This window comes from Ambystoma mexicanum, chromosome 9 (assembly GCF_040938575.1).
Source record: "Ambystoma mexicanum isolate Mex_15411 chromosome 9, UKY_AmexF1_1, whole genome shotgun sequence".
Classification (NCBI taxonomy): Eukaryota; Metazoa; Chordata; class Amphibia; order Caudata; family Ambystomatidae; genus Ambystoma; species Ambystoma mexicanum.
The window spans coordinates 1,549,400,922-1,549,420,908 of record NC_090931.1 but is presented as its reverse complement, the minus strand read 5'-3'; the positions used below and the strand labels follow the sequence as shown (position 1 = coordinate 1,549,420,908).

The 19,987-nt window shown below is 46.4% G+C and overlaps 1 pseudogene; it reads right to left on the bottom strand.

Annotated features, from left to right (window-relative positions):
• Positions 1-19,987, bottom strand: part of LOC138487583 (zinc finger protein 850-like) — a 673,452-nt pseudogene that overhangs the window by 325,314 nt on the left and 328,151 nt on the right.

The window sequence follows — 19,987 nt, the reverse complement described above, 5'->3', positions numbered from 1 at the left end:
CGGCTTCTGATTCTGTTACAGTGTCAAGTAATACCACAGTAAACCAATTTAAAGGATACTGATGAAAAAAAGGATACAATTGGAATTGCCCCGAAGTGAAGAGGTGTAGGGCGACGTTGGTTGATATTAGACCTTCCAACTAATGTCACTCTCTAGCTGGTTGAAAAGGACAGCTTAAGAGAGTAATTAGTGGAAAGGGCGAGTAAAAGACCAAGATCACCGGACTGCGAAAAGAGAGGAGACCGACTTTCGTATTAAACCAACTTCAATTAGGGAATATTAGTCTTTTTGAACAGCACTAACCTGTGATGGGAACAGTCACCAGTAGAATCCAAAGTCCATTGGTCATCCAAGGTGCAACGAAAATTGGGAAGGTAGTTAGTATGGGAACTAACCCGAACGGAACGAGGGCCGCACTAGAGTCGGAATGGTGCACTCCGGATAGCATCCATAGAGTTCAGTGCACTATTCCTGTTGAAGAAAACGCAATAGGATATGGAAATAGATGATCAAGGTCCCAGATGATAGATGACTGGTAAGCCCTAATAGGATCAAAGAGGACTAGGGTTTACAATGAAATGTATAGACTGTAAGGAAGGATGAAATGTCCTGCTACGTGAACTGCCGGCGACTCCTATGTATGGGAGTGTTTGAGAAGTAGTATGATGCACCGCTGAGGGCGCGGTGGAAATCAGCTGGTCTCTGGGTGGAATCGGAGCGCTGAGGAGTTAAAGGTGCACCGCCGAGGGCACGGTGGAAATCAGCTGGGCTCCGGGTGGAATCGGAGCGCTGAGGAGTTAAATGTGCACCGCCGAGGGCACAGTGGAAATCAGCTGGGCTCTGGGTGGAATCGGAGCGCTGAGGAGTTAAAGGTGCACTGCCGAGGGCGCAGTGGAATCAGCTGGGCTCCGGGTGGAATCGGAGCGCTGAGGAGTTAAGGTGCACCGCCGAGGGCGCTGTGGAAATCAGCTGGGTTCTGGGTGGAAGCGGAGCGCTGAAAAGTTGTTAAAGGTGCACCGCCAAGGGCGCGGTGGACGACGGCTGAGAAACCAGCCGATTACTCTGAGCGGAAGTACGCCAAAAGATGCATCGCGGAAGACGCGAAGAAAGGACCGGAGTTGCAAGAACACACTCCAAGCTCCGAACGAAAAACAATCAGAAGCGAGGATGTAGAAACCCTTACGGGTTAAATACAAGTCACGTGAGGACTCGCGTGAGACGCGTAGGTCCGGCATAACACCACGTGACAAGCCCCGATGCAGATGTAAAGGAGCAGTGTTTACTAGGCGCGTGCTCTACAAAGGACGCTTCCCTGGGAGTTTGCTGAAAAGACTCCAATGGGTAAAAAACGGTCTGGCTGTTCTACAAGCCGTATGGGCATAAGGTCTCTGTTGTCTGGGCTTAAGGCTGGCAGGCATGACACTCACGCTGCTTAATTTAGTTCAGCACAAGATGGATGCACTTCAAAAGGAGGCCCAGCGAGGGTTGTAAATACATTTATAGCGACCATCCAGCTATACTTATGATTAGACAAATAAGAGTATCTGGACTAACATGAATCGATAGTGTATAAGTGGAGACCTGTTGAAGATAATTGTGAAGCCAGAGGAACTTCCTTAAATTGAGTTACAAGTCCTAAGGTCATTGTGTCACGCATAAGCTTCAATGTACTAGAAAATCTACCTAAGCTGAGACCTGGGGGAAGGGGGGTGATTTTGGAATTGGGACGTTGCTCTGATGACTGCCTTCCTGTGTAAATCCTCGCTAGCCGTAGAAAAATAACGAATTGAGGAAGAAATTACACATTTATTTGGGCTGATATTTTTAGAAATGTTGGTACAGTTTTATTAAAATATAGGTGTGGGTGGGTTAAGGGTATTAGTTAAGGTAGAATTAGAATGGGAAAACATGGCAGAATGGCAATTTTTAGAGGTAGGGTGTAGATGAAAAGTCCCTCAACAAATCTCTGGCTCCATCGGCTCGCTTCACAATAGTCACTAGTCCTGTTGAGCCCTGTCCTGCATGGAATCTGCTCACCAGGGATTTAGGAAGCTCTATCAAACCACACCCCTTTTGGGATCTATTGTATTGTGTGGAATCACGCCTATCAAATATCACATGTCTTCTACAGCCAAGCCTTGCCTGTAGGGTTATTCTGTAATCTTAATCTCCACTGATGGACCCAAACCAGCCACTTGGGATGAAAACGAAACAATGAGTGTTGGGATCCAAGCTAGCTACTTGGTCTGAAAGCTAAACAATACTTGTAGACCTTTTGGCACAAGCTCAATGAAAACAATATTGGTTGACATTTTGGGCATGATTTCATCACAAATGGCTTTCCAAAGATTCAAAAGCAGAATTACACTTTCACTTAATATTATAACAGTGTCATGTTCATTTATACAAGTAAATGTACCATGCTTTCACTACGCAAGGTTTCGATAATGTTAAAAAGTACTGTCTTGACAGTCAGTCAAAGTGTGTTTTGTAATTTTAGACATTTTAACAGAACTCCTTGCAACGTCTTCCTACTGCATTCCTCAGCTCTGAAAGTAACAAATGTGCTTTTTGCAATAGAATGCTATTATGGAATAAACTATGGTGTTAATGGCAGGCCACAGTTCACATTGCAGACTGCAACCACACTGTAAAACAGAGCAGGCCAGAAAACCGATCTGTCTGTTCCAGAAATGAAATGGCACATTCCATGTCATTCTTCGGCCTCAAGGCTGGGCCACTGTCAGTGGTCGGAGGGCAAGGCGTAAGCTTTAAGCTATCCACATAAAGATGCTCACATGACACTACCAGCCGTCTGGTATCCCGGTGCAGTTTCCTTACAAAGGTTGACAGGACTGTCCTGAGTCTCATCTGGACTGGGTCAGTAACATTTTACACTTGCCATAATTAACAGCATAGAATCACAGATGCGCCACCCGGGTGGCCTCAGTTCTTAGCAACATGTCGTATGATAAATCAGAAATGGGCACTTCTGGAGATGCTCAGCGCGTCAGCCAGTAGTTTGTAGTATTTCTGTATGAAGACCTGGGGATCTGGGGATGTGTTCACTGGGTGCAGGCGTCATTTTTTAATGTAAACAAGCCTGTGTAATCACGATTGATTGTATGCATGTTAATTGCTATTTATCAGAACAGCTTTGTACATTTGTCATACAAGCAGTACAGCAGCCTTTCTGTGGTTTCAGCAGTGAAAGGGTTAAAGAACTTGCCGCACACCGTGCCCTCTTGGCACTTGTTCCCAGAATGGATCTTCTGATGGTGGTGAAGATGCAGCCCCTGAGGATTTCCTCGTGTGGCACCTCTGACGTACCCTAGGATTTGTTCTTTTATGAAACGTTACTACATCCTGGCATGAACACTCCAAAGCATGCTCAGGGTTGAGGGTTTACTGAAGCTTTAATTTCACTCTGTGCACTCAAAGGTGTTCTCACAGTGTGAATACTCTGATGCCTGTTCCTGGTTGAGGAGTGACTGAATCTTTTATTGCAATCCGCGCATTCATAGGGCTTCACCCCTGTATGGATTCTCTGATGGTGGATCAGTGTTGAGGAGTGACTGAAGCTTTTCTTGCATTCTGTGCATTCATAGGGCTTCTCCCCTGTATGGATTCTCTTATGGTAGATCAAGGCTGAGGATTGACTGAAACATTTCTTGCATTCTGTGCATTCATAGGGCTTCTCCCCTGTATGGTTCCTCTGATGGTAGATCAAGGCTGAGGATTGACTAAAACATTTCTTGCATTCTGTGCATTCATAAGGCTTCTCTCCTGTATGATTTCTCTGATGGTGTATCAGGGTTGAGGAGTGACTGAAACTTCTTTTGCACTCTGTGCATTCATAGGGCTTCTCCTTTGTATGGATTCTCAGATGGGTGTAGAGTTGTGACCTCTGACAAAAGCTCTTTTGACACTCTGTACAGCAGTATGGTCTGTTCCCGGAATGGATTCTCTGATGCCTGTACAGATCTGAACTCTTAGCAAAGCTTTTCCCACACTCTTTACACTGGTAAGGTCGCTCCCCAGTATGTGTTCTCTGATGCCTATACAGATCGGAACTCTTGGCAAAGCTTTTCCCACACTCTGTACACTGGTACGGTCGCTCCCCAGTATGGATTCTCTGATGCAGGCATAAACTTGAGCTCCTCGTGAAGCTTTTTTCACACTCTGCACATTTATAGCGTTTCTCACTTGTGTGAGCTTTCTGGTGCACGATTAGAGCAGGCATCTCAGTGAAACGCTCGCTGCAGATCCTGCAGGTAAATGATTTCTCAATGACGTGGATCTCCATGTGTGCCATGAGTTCAGAGGGCTCCATAAAGCGCTGATCGCAGTACACACATTCTCTCAGGCTCTCGGGTTTGATGAGGAAAATGTTTTCTGAAAAAAAAAAATAAGTTCTAGGTCAAAATCAACAGAACCAGTGCAGAGCTGTGACTTCTTGCCCTGTTTGCCACTAACACATTGCGGGATCCAAAGGAATCCATTTTAGTCCTGCCCACCAGATTACATTTCCTCATGAAAAATACAATTTTGAAACCTGAAATACAGTTTATAGGTTAATAAACTAAAATAAATATTTAAAAAATAAACTCCTTTCAGCCTTCTCATATCTTTGGAACTCAGACTTGCTGAGAAATGGTGTAAAATATAATAATGAGACCAAACCTAGTGGTATGCGTCTTTCCCCTGCTTAAGGGTGCATTGCAATTTGGAATTAAAAGTAAATACCTTGGTATGAATCTCGATTCACCACAAGTTTATCATAGAAAAGTCAAAAGAAGTCATAGCGTGTTCCCTCCTCTCAGCTATCAGACATTATTACATTCGTGACATTGTGAAATTGGATGTTTAAGCCTTTAATGTCAAATACTTTTTTAGACACAATCAACCTATATCAAATTCCAATGTATAGTAACACAAATTCCCTGGAAAGAACCATAGATTGGGGGTGGCTCTGGAGAGAACTGTATATTCGTGGGAGGATATGGAGAGAACCATAGAATGGGGTTGGTTCTGGAGAGAACTGTAGATTGGGGGAAGGCTCTGCAGAGAACCCTAGATGGGGAAGGAGTGGCTCTGGATAGAACTGTAGATTTTGGGGTGGCTCTGGAGAGAACCGTAGATTGGGGTTGGTTCTGGATAGAACTATAGATTAGGGGTAGAACCGTAGATTGGGGGTCTGCTCTGGGTATGACTGTAGATTGGGATGGCTCTGGATAGAACCGTAGATTCAGGGTCGGCTCTGGATAGAACCATATATTGGGGGGTTGGCTCTGGATAGAACCGTAGAATGGGGGTTGGTTCTGGAGAAAAACTGAGATTGGGGGTTAGCTCTGGATAGAACCGTAGAATGGGGGTTGGCTCTGAATAGAACTATAGATTGAAGGGGGGCTCTGGAGAGAACCGTAGATTGGGGTTGGCTCTGGAGAGAACCGTAGATTAGGGGTTGGCTCTGGAGAGAACCATGATTTGGAGATGGCTCTGGAGAGAACCTTAAATTGGGGGTTGGCTCTGGATAGAACCATAGATTGGGGGTTGGCTTTGGATAGAAACGTAAATGGGGTGGCTCTGGATAGAATCGTAGATTGGGTGTTGGCTCTGGATTGGATCGTAGATGGGGGACTGGCTCTGGAGAGAACCATAGATTAGGAGTTGGCTCTGGAGAGAACCATGATTTGGAAGTGGTCCTGGAGAGAACTGAAGATTGGGGGTTGGCTCTGGAAAGAACCATAGTTTGGGGTTGGCTCTGGATAGAACTGTAGATGTGGGTGGCTCTGGATAGAACCGTAGATTGGTGGTTGGCTGTGGATAGAACCGTAGATGGGGTGGCTCTCTATAGAACCGTAGATGGGGGCGGGTGGCTCCCTCGCTGCGGCCCTTGCCGACTTCTGCAACCACTCCTTTGCCTCAGGATCCTTCCCCTCCCCTCTTAAGCACTCCCTTGTGCAGCCTCTCCTCAAGAAACCCACAGCGGATCCCTCTTGTCCGGCCAACTATCGCCCAATTTCCATGACCCCCTTCTTAGGCAAACTCCTTGAAAAGCTGGCCATCTCTCAGCTAAACCTTCATTCTGATTCTGTTGGCTGTCTCCATGACCATCAGTCTGGCTTCAGATCTGGCAGAAGCACGGAAACTGCTCTCCTGAACATCCGTGAAGATCTGCTTTCCAACCTTGACTCTAGCATTCCCTCTGTTCTCATCCTACTTGATCTCTCCTCTGCCTTCGACACGGTCAACCATACCATCCTGCTCAACCGTCTCCGGAATAACTTGGGCATCACCGATCAGGCTCTGGCCTGGCTGACCTCTTTCCTCTCTGATCGACTCTCCCAGGTCCAACTTGGGTCCTTCCTATCAACTGTCTTCCTCTCCACCTGTGGTGTTCCCCAGGGGTCTAACCTCTCGACCTGGCTTTTCAACCAATACCTGGCAACTCTCGCCCGCTGTATTGCCATTTTTTGCTCAAACTTCCAGTGCTATGCAGACGACACTCAACTCATTTTCAGGCTGCCCTCGGCCACCTCCTCCACCTCTCTCATCACTGATTGCCTAACTGCCATCCAAGATTGGTGTGCCGCCAACGATCTTTGTCTTAATGCCAGCAAGACAGAGATCCTCCTCATTGGCACACCATCACCTTCCTTTCCCCTCACCTTCTGGCCGGTCTCCCTGGGCCCTCCTCCTATCCCCACCTGCGAGGCCAAGAACCTTGGTGTCACCTTGATTCCACACTCTCCTTCTCTGCCCACATCACTGATGTATCAAAAAAGTCAAACCTCCTACTGCACCTCCTCAGAGGTATTCTTCCTTTCTTCTCATTCCCCCAGAAACTCACTGTCTCCCAAGCTCTGGTTCTCTCTAAGTTGGACTATTTCAACAGCCTCTTTCATAATCTACCTGCCTCTACTCTCCGCCCTTTGCAACTTATCCAGAACAGGACTGCAAGACTTGTCCTTGGCCTCAAGCCCTGGGATCGTATCTCTCCAGCTCTGAAATCTCTCCATTGGCTCCCAGTGGATGCAAGGATTAAATTCAAAACCCTCTGCATTGTCCACAAGGCTTTCTGGGGCCTGGGTCCAACATACCTTCAGCTATCCCTCCGCAAATACCTCCCATCTCGAGCACTCCGCTCCTCTACCTCTAACTCCCTCAGGGTCAGTCGTTTCTCTAAGAAACAAGCTGGGGGTAGATCTCTGTCTTCGGCTGGGGCCTCCCTCTGGAACAGCCTCCCTGCCACTCTAAAACTTGAGGAGAACCATCTCCGGTTCCGGAAGCACCTCAAAACCTTCCTCTTTGCTTCTGCCTTCTTTTCCCCTTTCCCCTGTTGATTGTACTCTCCCTCGGCACCATGCACTTGGCCACCCTCTATCCTTGGGGCCCAGGTACCTGCTCATCTTACCACCCCCATGCACTGCCTCCGGACCACCCCCTGCACTGGGGTCTGTATCTGTACCCATACAGCCCTCCCCTTTTCTTCCTGCACTTTCAGACCTACATGGCCTGCTGCCATAAACCCAGCACTTGCCACTTGCTGGCTGCACTCCCATTGTTTGTTGCCTTTTTATTTATCATTTTATTATTATTTTTGTTTTTTCCTTTCTCGCTCCGCACTCTCCTTTTGTTCCCCTTTCCATGCACGTCTCCCTCTACCCTGCACTTGCATGTTCTCAAAGTCACTGGGCCTAGTAAGATCATTGTTTTTGTTCTCCCCTCTTCCCCTTCCCTTGCCTTGTCGCACTCTGAAACACTTGTGTATGAGCACGATAGAAATAAAATATCAATATCAATATCAATAGATTTTGGGTGGCTCTGGATAGAACCATAGATTGGGGGTTGTCTCTGGGCAGAACTGTAGATTGGGGGTTGGCTCTGGATAGAACCGTAGATGGGGGTGGCTCTGGATAGAACCATAGATTGGGGGTTGGCTCTGGATTGAACTGTAGATGGGGGGCTGGCTCTGGAGAGAACCATAGATTGGGGTTGGCTCTGGAGAGAACCGCAGATTAGGGGTTGGCTCTGGAGAGAACCATGATTTGGAGGTGGTTCTGGAGAGCACCGAAGATTGAGGGTTGGCTCTGGAAAGAACCATAGTTTGGGGTTGGGTATGGATAGAACCGTAGATGGGGGTGGCTCTGGATAGGACTGTAGATGTGGGGGTGGCTCTGGTTAGAACTGTAGATTGGGGGTCGGTTCTGGATAGAACTGTAGATTGGGGGTGGATCTGGATAGAACCGTAGATTGGGGGTCGGCTCTGGATAGAACTGTAGGTTGGGAGGTGGCTCTGGATACAACCGTAGATTCAGGGGTGGCTCTGGATAGAAATGTAGGTGGGTGGTGGCTCTGGATGGAGCCATAGATTTGGGGTGGCTCTGGATAGAACCATAGATTGGGGGTTGGCTCTGGACAGAACCGTAGATTGGGGGTTGTTATGGAGAGAACCATATATTGGGGGTTGACTCTGGATAGAATCCTAGATTGGGGGTCGACTCTGGATAGAACTGTAGATTTCGGGGTGGCTCTGGAGAGAACCGTAGATTGTAGGGTGGCTCTGTAGAGAACCATATATTGGGGAATGGCTTTCGATAGAACCATAGATTGGGGGTTGGCTCTGGATAGAACTGTAGATTTTGGGGTGGCTCTGGATAGAACCGTAGGTTGGGGGTCGGCTCTGGATAGAACTGGAGATTGGGAGTTGGCTCTGGATAGAACCGTAGATTGGGGGTTGGTTCTGGAGAAAAATGTAGATTGGGCGTTGGTTCTGGATAGAACCGTAGAATAGGGGTTGGCTCTGGATAGAACTGTAGATTGGGGTGGCTCTGAATAGAACCGTAGATTGTGGGTGGCTCTGGAAAGAACCATAGAATGGGGTTTGGTTCTGGAGAAAAACGTAGATTGGGGTTGGCTCTGGATAGAACCGTAGAATGGGGGTTGGCTCTAGATAGAACTGCAGATTTAGGGGGTCTGGAGAGAACCGTAGATTGGGGTTGGCTCTGGAGAGAACGTAGATTAGGGGTTGGCTCTGGAGAGAACCATGATTTGGAGGTGATTCTGGAAAGAACTGTAGATTGGATGTTGGCTCTGGATAGAACCATAGATTGGGAGTTGGCTCTGGATAGAACTGTAGATGGGAGTGGCTCTAGATAGAACCATAGATTGGGGGTTGGCTCTGGATTGAACCCTGGATGGGGGGGCTGGCCCTGGAGAGAACCATAGATTGGGGTTGGCTCTGGAGAGAACCGAAGATTGGGGGTTGGCTCTGGATAGAACCATAGTTTGGGGTTGTCACTGGATAGAACTGTAGATGGGGGTGGCTCTGGATAGAACTGTAGATGAGGGGTGGCTCTGGATAAAACCGTAGATTGGCGGTTGGCTCTGGATAGAACCGTAGATGGGGGATGGCTCTGGATAGAACCGTAGATTTGGGGTGGCTCGGGATGGAACCATAGATTTGGGGTGGCTCTGGATAGAACCATAGATTGTGGGATGGCTATGGACAGAACCATAGATTGGGGGTTGGTTATGGAGAGAACCATATATTGGGGTTGGCTCTGGAGAGAACCGTAGATTGGGCATGGCTGGCTCTGGAGAGAACCATATATTGGGGGTTGGCTCTGGATAGAACCATAGATTGGGGGTCGGCAGTGGATAGAACCGTAGATGGGGTTGGCTCTGGATAGAACTGTAGATGGGGGTGGATCGGGATAGAACCGCAGATTGGCGGTTGGCTCTGGATAGAACCATATATTGGGGGTTGGCTAAAGACAGAACCATAGATTGGGGGTTGGCTCTGGACAGAACCGTAAATTGGGGGTTGTTATGGAGAGAACCATACATTGGTGGTTGACTCTGGATAGGATCCTAGATTGGGAGTCGACTCTGGATAGAACTGTAGATTTCGGGGTGGCTCTGGAGAGAACCGTAGATTGTGGGGTGGCTCTGGAGAGAATCATATATTGGGGAATGGCTTTCGATAGAACCGTAGATGCAGGAGTGGCTCGGGATGGAACCATAGATTTGGGGTGGCTCTGGAGAGAACCGTAGATTGGGCATGGCTGGCTCTGGAGAGAACCATATATTGGGGGTTGGCTCTGGATAGAACCATAGATTGGGGGTCGGCAGTGGATAGAACCGTAGATGGGGTTGGCTCTGGATAGAACTGTAGATGGGGGTGGATCGGGATAGAACCGCAAATTGGCGGTTGGCTCTGGATAGAACCGTAGATGGGGGTGGCTCTGGATAGAACCATAGATGCAGGGGTGGCTCGGGATGGAACCATAGATTTGGGGTGGCTCTGGATAGAACCATAGATTGGGGATGGCTCTGGACAGAACCGTAGATTTGGGGTTGGTTATGGAGAGAACCATATATTGTGGTTGGCTCTGGATAGAATCGTACATTTCGGGGTGGCTCTGGAGAGTACCGTAGATTGGGCAGGGTGGCTCTGGAGAGAACCATATATTGGGGGTTGGCTAAAGACAGAACCATAGATTGGGGGTTGGCTCTGGACAGAACCGTAAATTGGGGGTTGTTATGGAGAGAACCATACATTGGTGGTTGACTCTGGATAGAATCCTAGATTGGGGGTCGACTCTGGATAGAACTGTAGATTTCGGGGTGGCTCTGGAGAGAACCGTAGATTGTGGGGTGGCTCTGTAGAGAATCATATATTGAGGAATGGCTTTCGATAGAACCATAGATTGGGGGTTGGCTCTGGATAGAACTGTATATTTTGGGGTGGCTCTGGATAGAACCGTAGGTTGGGGGTCGGCTCTGGATAGAACTGGAGATTGGGAGTTGGCTCTGGATGGAACCGTAGATTGGGGGTTGGTTCTGGAGAAAAATGTATATTGGGCGTTGGTTCTGGATAGAACCGTAGAATAGGGGTTGGCTCTGGATAGAACTGTAGATTGGGGTGGCTCTGAATAGAACCGTAGATTGGGGGTGGCTCTGGAAAGAACCATAGAATGGGGTTAGGTTCTGGAGAAAAGCGTAGATTGGGGTTGGCTCTGGATAGAACCGTAGAATGGGGGTTGGCTATAGATAGAACTGTAGATTTAGGGGGGTCTGGAGAGAACCGTAGATTGGGGTTGGCTCTGGAGAGAACGTAGATTAGGGGTTGGCTCTGGAGAGAACCATGATTTGGTGGTGATTCTGGAAAGAACTGTAGATTGGAGGTTGGCTCTGGATAGAACCATAGATTGGGAGTTGGCTCTGGATAGAACTGTAGATGGGAGTGGCTCTAGATAGAACCATAGATTGGGGGTTGGCTCTGGATTGAACCCTTGATGGGGGGGCTGGCTCTGGAGAGAACCATAGATTGGGGTTGGCTCTGGAGAGAACCGAAGATTGGGGGTTGGCTCTGGATAGAACCATAGTTTGGGGTTGGCACTGGATAGAACTGTAGATGGGGGTGGCTCTGGATAGAACTGTAGATGAGGGGTGGCTCTGGATAAAGCCGTAGATTGGCGGTTGGCTCTGGATAGAACCGTAGATGGGGGATGGCTCTGGATAGAACCGTAGATTTGGGGTGGCTCGGGATGGAACCATAGATTTGGGGTGGCTCTGGATAGAACCATAGATTGTGGGATGGCTATGGACAGAACCATAGATTGGGGGTTGGTTATGGAGAGAACCATATATTGGGGTTGGCTCTGGATAGAATCGTAGATTTCGGGGTGGCTCTGGAGAGAACCGTAGATTGGGCATGGCTGGCTCTGGAGAGAACCATATATTGGGGGTTGGCTCTTGATAGAACCATAGATTGGGGGTTGGCTCTGGATAGAACCATAGATTGGGGGCCTGCAGTGGATAGAACCGTAGATGGGGTTGGCTCTGGATAGAACTGTAGATGGGGGTGGATCTGGATAGAACCGCAGATTGGCGGTTGGCTCTGGATAGAACCGTAGATGGGGGTGGCTCTGGATAGAACCGTAGATGCAGGGGTGGCTCGGGATGGAACCATAGATTTGGGGTGGCTCTGGATAGAACCATAGATTGGGGATGGCTCTGGACAGAACCGTAGATTTGGGGTTGGTTATGGAGAGAACCATATATTGTGGTTGGCTCTGGATAGAATCGTAGATTTCGGGGTGGCTCTGGAGTGTACTGTAGATTGGGCAGGGTGGCTCTGGAGAGAACCATATATTGGGGGTTGGCTAAAGACAGAACCATAGATTGGGGGTTGGCTCTGGATAGAATCGTAGATGGGGATGGATATGGATAGAACTGTAGATGAGGGGGTGGCTCTGGATAGAATCGTAGATTGGGGGTTGGCTCTGGCTAGAACTGTAGATGGGTTGGCTCTGGATAGAACCTTATATGGGGGGGTGGCTCTGGATAGAACCATAGATTGGGGGTTGGCTCTGGGCAGAACTGTAGATTGGGGTTGGTTATGGCGAGAACCATATATTGGGGGTTGGCTCGGGATAGAATTGTAGATTGGGCGTCGACTCTGGATAGAACTGTAGATTTCGGGGTGGCTCTGGATAGAACCGTAGAAGGGGTGGCTCTGGAGAGAACCATATATTGGGGTTTGGCTCTTGATAGAACTGTAGATTGGGGTTTGGCTCTGGATAGAACTGTAGATTGGGGGGGGTGGCTCTGGATAGAACCTTAGATTGGGGTTGGCTCTGGGTAAAACTGTATATTGGGGTGGCTCTGGATAGAACCGTAGATGGGGGTGGCTCTGGAGAGAATCATATATTGGGGGTTGGCTCTTGATAGAACTGTAGATTGGGGTTAGGCTCTGGATAGAACTGTAGATTGGGGGGTGGCTCTGGATAGAACCTTAGATTGGGGTTGGCTCTGGGTAGAACTGTATATTGGGGTGGCTCTGGAAAGAACCGTAGATTGGGTGGGTAGCTCTGGATAGAACCGTAGATTTGGGCTTGGCTCTGGATAAAACTGTAGACTTGGGGGTGGCTCTGGATAGAACCATAGATTGGGGGTGGTTTGGAAATCATCTTAAGGGCAAGCATTTCAACTGTCCTTAGGAGGTGAATGTAAAACATGAATGTTTTTACCAGATTAGCCATGCGAGCTCTAAGAGCTAGACAGCATTCTGGCCACGGCAAAGGCAATGCAATGATGATAATATTTCATGGTCCGCAATTCAAATGGTTATGATATACAATGCTGCAAGCTCAGCTACTGCACCATGCTACGCATTTCTTTCATGCCATGAAACCTGTGGTTATCCCACGCTTTCTCCACAGGTCTATCTGCTATTCTAGCATAATCGTGGAAAAGACACAATGTATCATGACACTGCCACAGTTTATAGACTACTGGAGTGTTATTACAGTGGCAAACACTGGCCTATTGGACAAAACCAAAATGAGTGGTCTTGTGGCAAATACTGGCCTTATTAGACACAACCAAAATGATAGTTCTTGTGGCGAATACTGGCCTTACTGGACACAACCAACATGACTGTTCTTGTGGCAAATAGTGGCTTTACTGTGCACAGCCAGTGCACATTTTCCTAATGTGGCATATGCATGCCTCATTGGCCACAGCCAAAACAAGTGTTCTTACTGTGCCAAAGACTGGCCTTACTGGACCCAGTCAAGCAAATGTTCTTATTGTGGTACATGCTAGCCATACTCTGCACAGCTGAAATGAGTGTAATTAGTGAAGATTTATATAGCGCTTCATTCCTCATTCTCCAGCTTGTTATAATCTGTGTCACTGATATTACCAGCGACATGCAACTCTATTACTCCACCTGGGGTCATGGGGTGGGTGAAAGGCTGACTCTACCTGACCGGGTATCGGACCCACAACAATGCAAATAACATTTGACCATAAAAAGGGTAAGATTTTGATTGTTGCCCTCCAGGGAAGCGATATTCCAGACCAATCCTAGCTATTATCATAGTAGGTGTTTTACCAAATGTACTCTAATCTGGTGAGGGGTCTCACATTGAGTCATTAAATATTCTAGAGATTTGATTACATTTACACCACAAAGACGACGCATGCGCGCAGATCGTGGCAACCCCACTGATGTCCCACTTCTTTTGAGGGCAATACTGATATTGAACTTTAAAAGCATATACTGTCCGATGATTTCACTCTTAGGATAAGCAACTATAACGGTTTACATTCACAGGCAGTTCTATACAAACAGTACGGGCCGCTGTAACTATCGGTAGATAACTGAACTATATACTGTTTTTATAGCTAAACATATAAAATTTCTGCTTCAACCGATTTTTGCTCACAAAGTAGTTGCCCAGCATAGATTGGCACACACATCCCAGGTGCCACTTGGACTATAAGGATATCATTTGACCTAGTGTTCCCATTGAATTACATCTATCGAGACCTTGAAAGGCATCATCGCCCCGTTAGATTGTGCTCGCTGGATTTCATAACACATGACCACTCTAACAATGAACTCAGCCCATGTTCCATTTAGGTCAAATTCCAAATATAAGAACTCAACAGAAAGTGCTTCTAGCATTCGGAATAATTTACGCAGCATTTTTACCTCAAATATGTTTTAATCTTCAGCGTCTTTATGGCCCCAAATCTCAATGCCATGGTATAACACTGGAAGGGTTCTCGTGGCGTAAAAGAACAGACTCGTTGAAATTGAGGAATATATAGTTTATAGAGATGTTTCGTAGCCGAATCCGTGGAGATTCCAGTTTTAACGTATTCTCGATAAGTATGCCGAAGTATTTATACAATGTAACACACTCAAGCTGAGAGTCATTCAGCTTCCAAACCATTCTGTTACGTAGTTCAGATTTCCTAGAAAACACAATAATTTGACTTTTCAGAGTGTTTAATTTGAGTTTGTTAGTGTCCGCATACTGTGCAAGAGCCCCCTAGGGCTACGGTCTAATAGGAGAAGGTCATCAGCGTATGTGAGCCAACTCCAACCTTCACGGGGCAATGACACAAGTTACTGAATACGACTTTCATGTCCGCAAGGTAAAGGTTGAACAAGGTTGCTGCTACAATGCAACCTTGCTTCACACCTCTTTGAGTGGCTACAGAGGCGGACAATTTACCCTTGGCATCCAGGCGTACCTTAAATCTAGTTTCAGTGTGTAGTAGCATAAGCATTTTGAGAAGTCCAAGGGGGATATTCCAGGAGGCCATTTTTTGCCTCAATCTGTTCCGCATTACAGTGTCAAAAGCAGCACTAAAATCTATGAATGCACACTACACTGGACACGCCCGTCTCATCCAGGCATATTCCACAAAGGAAGTTAGGATTAAGAGATTGTGGGTAGTGTTGGCTTTCGTTCTAAAACCAGACTGCTTTGGAGGCAGGATGCTATCTTCATTCATCCATTAATTGAGCTTGGCTAATAATACCTTCGCAAATATCTTTGCCGGAATATGGAACATTGCTAACATTTGGTAGTTAGCAGGGACATTCCAAGACCCCTTTTTATACACTGGAAGTATATGGCTCTCTCGCCAAGTTTCAGGTAATATGCCAAGAGTTCCAATCTGTACAAAGAGGAGATGTAGTGCAGTTTAAGGAGATTATTGCATATTCCATCGGGACCTGCTGCCCGTGGCTTTGCCAGGGTCTCGATAATTATATTATATCAAGCCTTGTGGCCTTACATACCCAAGAGACATCAGGGGGTGCCATCATGGCATCAACAGGGACAGTGGCCCCAAGAGTTACAGCAATATGCCTCGGCCATGCTGGTTCTGGAACACAGTTTATAGCCTCTCTGATCACTTTCCATAAGTCACCACATGAGCAACTTCTTGCCATTTTTCCTTTTCACGGCACCCTTCATACTCTCTTAGTTATTTTAGTTTTACATGTTTAACATGAAAATGAATCTCAGTGGATGTATATATATATTCAAACTACGATATAGGACTTTAGATATTTATGCACACAGTCTCTACTTAGCGGCCACAATCCTACCATCAATGTGTTTGCGTTTATTATATGCCTTATTCCAACGCCCGTATGAGCTTTTGAATGTTGTAGACTTATTTCATATTAGCAGGCAACACTGAAAATGCAGTGACTATATCTGTAGTCGGAAAGGGTCCAGAGTCATTAAAATGCTCTGTAACGCTCTATAAATACCAGCAATGAACTACATGAAACGGTATCAGGTAATAATGTCCCCATACATAAGGTTGCCGGGAAAAGCCATTGGCGACATAATAGTTGGTGACATTATGTATGGGGATGGGATGCAGGGAAAGAAAATGGGGGGATTCAGGGGTGTCGCCTGCATGTTCCATGTAATAATGTATCCGCAAAAAACAGCGACATCTTTGTCAGGAAACATTTTTGCGAGGACTATTTACATGGAACCCATGAAGCATTGTTGACTTTAGTTCGATTCGGAGCATTCCAGTCAATACGATTGTTATTATTAGTTACATAAATGTCCCCATTACGGTCATATGGAACGTCAACTACGGGTGCATTCAAAGATTTTAAGAGAACACACAGGGGGAGATGATCACGTTCCTCACGATGGAGAATGGCCATGTCCTCCACCATTGACAGGCCTTGCTGGTTCATAAAGACGAAGTCAATCCTCGAGGCACTAACACAGGTGTAAGCCACCTGTGAGTTGCCTGAACAATATCCATTAAGACGAACACAACCATAAGTGACAAGCATGTTCATCCAGGCTTTGCCTTGTCGAGTGATTTTAGTCATTCCAACAGGAGCAGACTCAAAGCTACTAGAGTGCTCATTATCTAGTGTATTAATAAAAGCATTAAAATGGCCCATCACCCAGTTTGGAAAGGATCGATGATAAGCTTCCAATATTTGGCTCACTGCTCTCACATTGCTTTCAGTCGCTACTCGGTTAGGAGGGTCATATAGATTGATTAAAATAATAACCATCTGGAAATACAGGAGTTTTACTACTTGAACCATTGACGTGGAACCCTTTATCTCACAAATAGCCCATGGTGTCTTCACCAAAATCATCAGGCCACCCTTCGGCCGCCCTTTAGGACCTTTGATGGCCAAACACTGCTGGTTTGACCGGCCATTGAAATGAGTTACCTGAGTGAGCCAGGTCTCCTGCAAGACACAATAGAGAAAAGGTCCATATATGACAGGAGGCCATCTTCTCCAAAGAGATGAGAAAATCCACACATGTTCCATGAAACTAACATATTAATGTCATTGAGTCAACGAGACAAAAGGAGTTTTAAATACGGGTGGGAGCCATTGCCAGTATCAATCGCCAGGACCGTTCACCTCTCTACCAGGTGCACCCGGTTTAGAGTTAGGGCATGGTCCTTTAACCGTCCCATTAACATTGAAGTGATGCCAGCTGTGTGCACTCCACATCTGCAACAGACATAATGTCCGAGATGACTCTATTATTATCCGATTCTTTTTCTGATCTAATCTATTTTCAGGTGGGTCTGGTCTATTTTTCGTCGGCGACATCATCAAACTTTTACAAGAATAGCCAAGTCTGTATAGGTCTACCTCACAGCCAAGAACATAATCTAGCATGGCCTCTGATTTAAAGCAGAAGCAGATGTTAGAGATGTTAGTGGCAATACTTTCAACCTGATCCACTCTTTTAATGTCAACCGATGTGATAACTCTCAATGGGACAATGGAATGTAAAATGCATAATACAGCTGCACGATTTCATGGTGGGAGTTATTGTACTGTGGATACTGGTCGTATATCTGATGGAACAGCAGAGCCACTCTGTGGGTGTGCCGATACAGCACTGTTCCATGTATCTGTTCATTTAGCTTGCACAGGTCGCCCCATCAAGGTTAAGGAACTCGCAACAACCTTAGGGGGACGACGGGGAGGGTCTTTATACAGGACAATGCCAACACCATGTCGACTTCCACTAAGTGGAGCTAAAGTCATAGCTGGGGCAGGAACTGCCACCTCCAAGTCATAGTGCGGCAGATCAGCCACCTATACTACCTGCAAGGGGGGAACATCAGCAGCTTAATCTGGATCGACAGCTCAGGCGCCACTGACACTATTTGGGCACCAATCACGCTCTGTTCTGGTTTCACACATGCATTTTTACACATGATTGGTCTCTTTGCATACATGAACGCCTGCAAAGTTATTTTCTTTTTACATTTACAGGGGGGACCTTTAGAGACAGAACTAGACCCCTGAAGGCCACCCAGGTGTGATTCTTAGACAGCTTCATGTCTGGAAGCTAACGAGGGCCCCACATTATGATCATGCTGTCCCATCACAGCCCAACTAGTTATAAGAGCATTAATCTCCTGGTCTCTCAGTCTTTTCCTACCTCGGTTGATGCTCTTGTGAAGAAGGAGTGACTCTATGTCAAGTTTGTTTTCGAGCCGCTCACATTTATCAACCAGGGATGTCAGCAGGCACTCAAAAGCCATAAACATCTAATTGGAGGTCATCTAATTGGAGGTCATCCTTGTGTTTCTTGTGTCATTCGCCATATCGGGGTTATGTATATTAGCCTTGTGGCCGCGTAATGCCTCAGTTCCGTCATCACAGGGTTCGACCAACTCAGCAGGGGACCAACTCCCCAAATGAGGGATTAACCCTACCAGAAGTTAATACTGGCTGAGAGTCAAAGGAAACATGGAGTTCTACACTCTTGGGACAGGGGGTGGACGAGGTGTCAAAGAAAGTATCTTTAACAGTATCTTTAAGAGAGCTGGCCCAATCTCAAGGTTTCTACTGATAAGGGGGGGGGGCATTCAAACTAGAAGATGGCGGAGGGACAAACAGATATTCTACCTCCGTATGCAAACGGCAGGAAGTAAAAGATATGTTCATAGCAGCACCTAAATATTCAGCTTCAGACGACTCAATGGCTATATGGTCAATGTGACCAGCAGGTGACCCAAGCCCGGGCCCAGTACTGAACCCATGAACCATAGCAGTAGTAATGCTAAGGGCAGATAGAGAGGGTAAGGATGCTAACACTATCTCCCTTTCTGGACATTTTGTGGGAATTACATGACACAGGAGACTTTTCTTTATTTGCACGTTGCCTTTGATGTGATTGTTTGCTCATATACAGTCTAAATTGCCCTTGCTTAGTAATACACTGGGATGTGACTTTTAGCTTATTTAGCACTCTTTTTTGGAAATAACAGCTGTGTTTTAAAAACATTGAAATTTAAGTGATTCTAGTCTGCAAGTGCCGTGAAATTGCTGTGAACCTGCAAAAGTACCTATTAGGCAAAATAATTGACATGTGACCTAAACTCTGTGTGTATCGTTACACACAATCTAGAGACCAATGGGTATAAAACCACGCCATGTATTTGGGCGGACCATTTTAAAGTGGTATTCACTCTGTCCATAAAAGATCACCATCAGAAAAACAGCGGTAACGAGCCAAAGAGGCTGTCTAGCAGGAATTACAACAAAATCGAGCTGACGCATCTAGAGCAGTGCATAGGGAAAGTTTTAAGGGGCTCCAAGGAGGCAGACTGTTGTCACTAACTTATTTCAAACTACCTTTACCACGCAAAAGAACTGGTGGAACAGAAATCAAAACAAAAAACTAAACTGGTTAGACCAAACAAAAACCACCAGAATTGGTTTAACCCCACACTAGTTGAGCTTAAAAAAGAAAAAAGCAAAAGAGAGGATAGATGGCAGAACAACCCATCACAGACTAACAAAGAAAGCTGGACAGAATTAGAGAAAACCTACCGAAAGGGTATCTATGAGGCAACAAACAACTATTTCAATGAACAAATCAGGTCAGCCAGCAAATTCTACCAGCAAATTGTTTGAAATCCTCAAATCAATTGAGAAGCCAAAAGCATTATCGCCCCAGGAAGGCTGTGATAAAGTTCAAACAGCCTTCACAGGAAACATCATTAAAGCTAGGGAACTGATAAAAGAAGCGCAAAAAACATCTTTAGACGAGGACGACCTGTCCACTGGTAGAAAGTCGCAAAATCACCAGGAAACCTTTAAATTCCATAATGTCACAATAGAGGATATGATTAAAACACTGTCCTC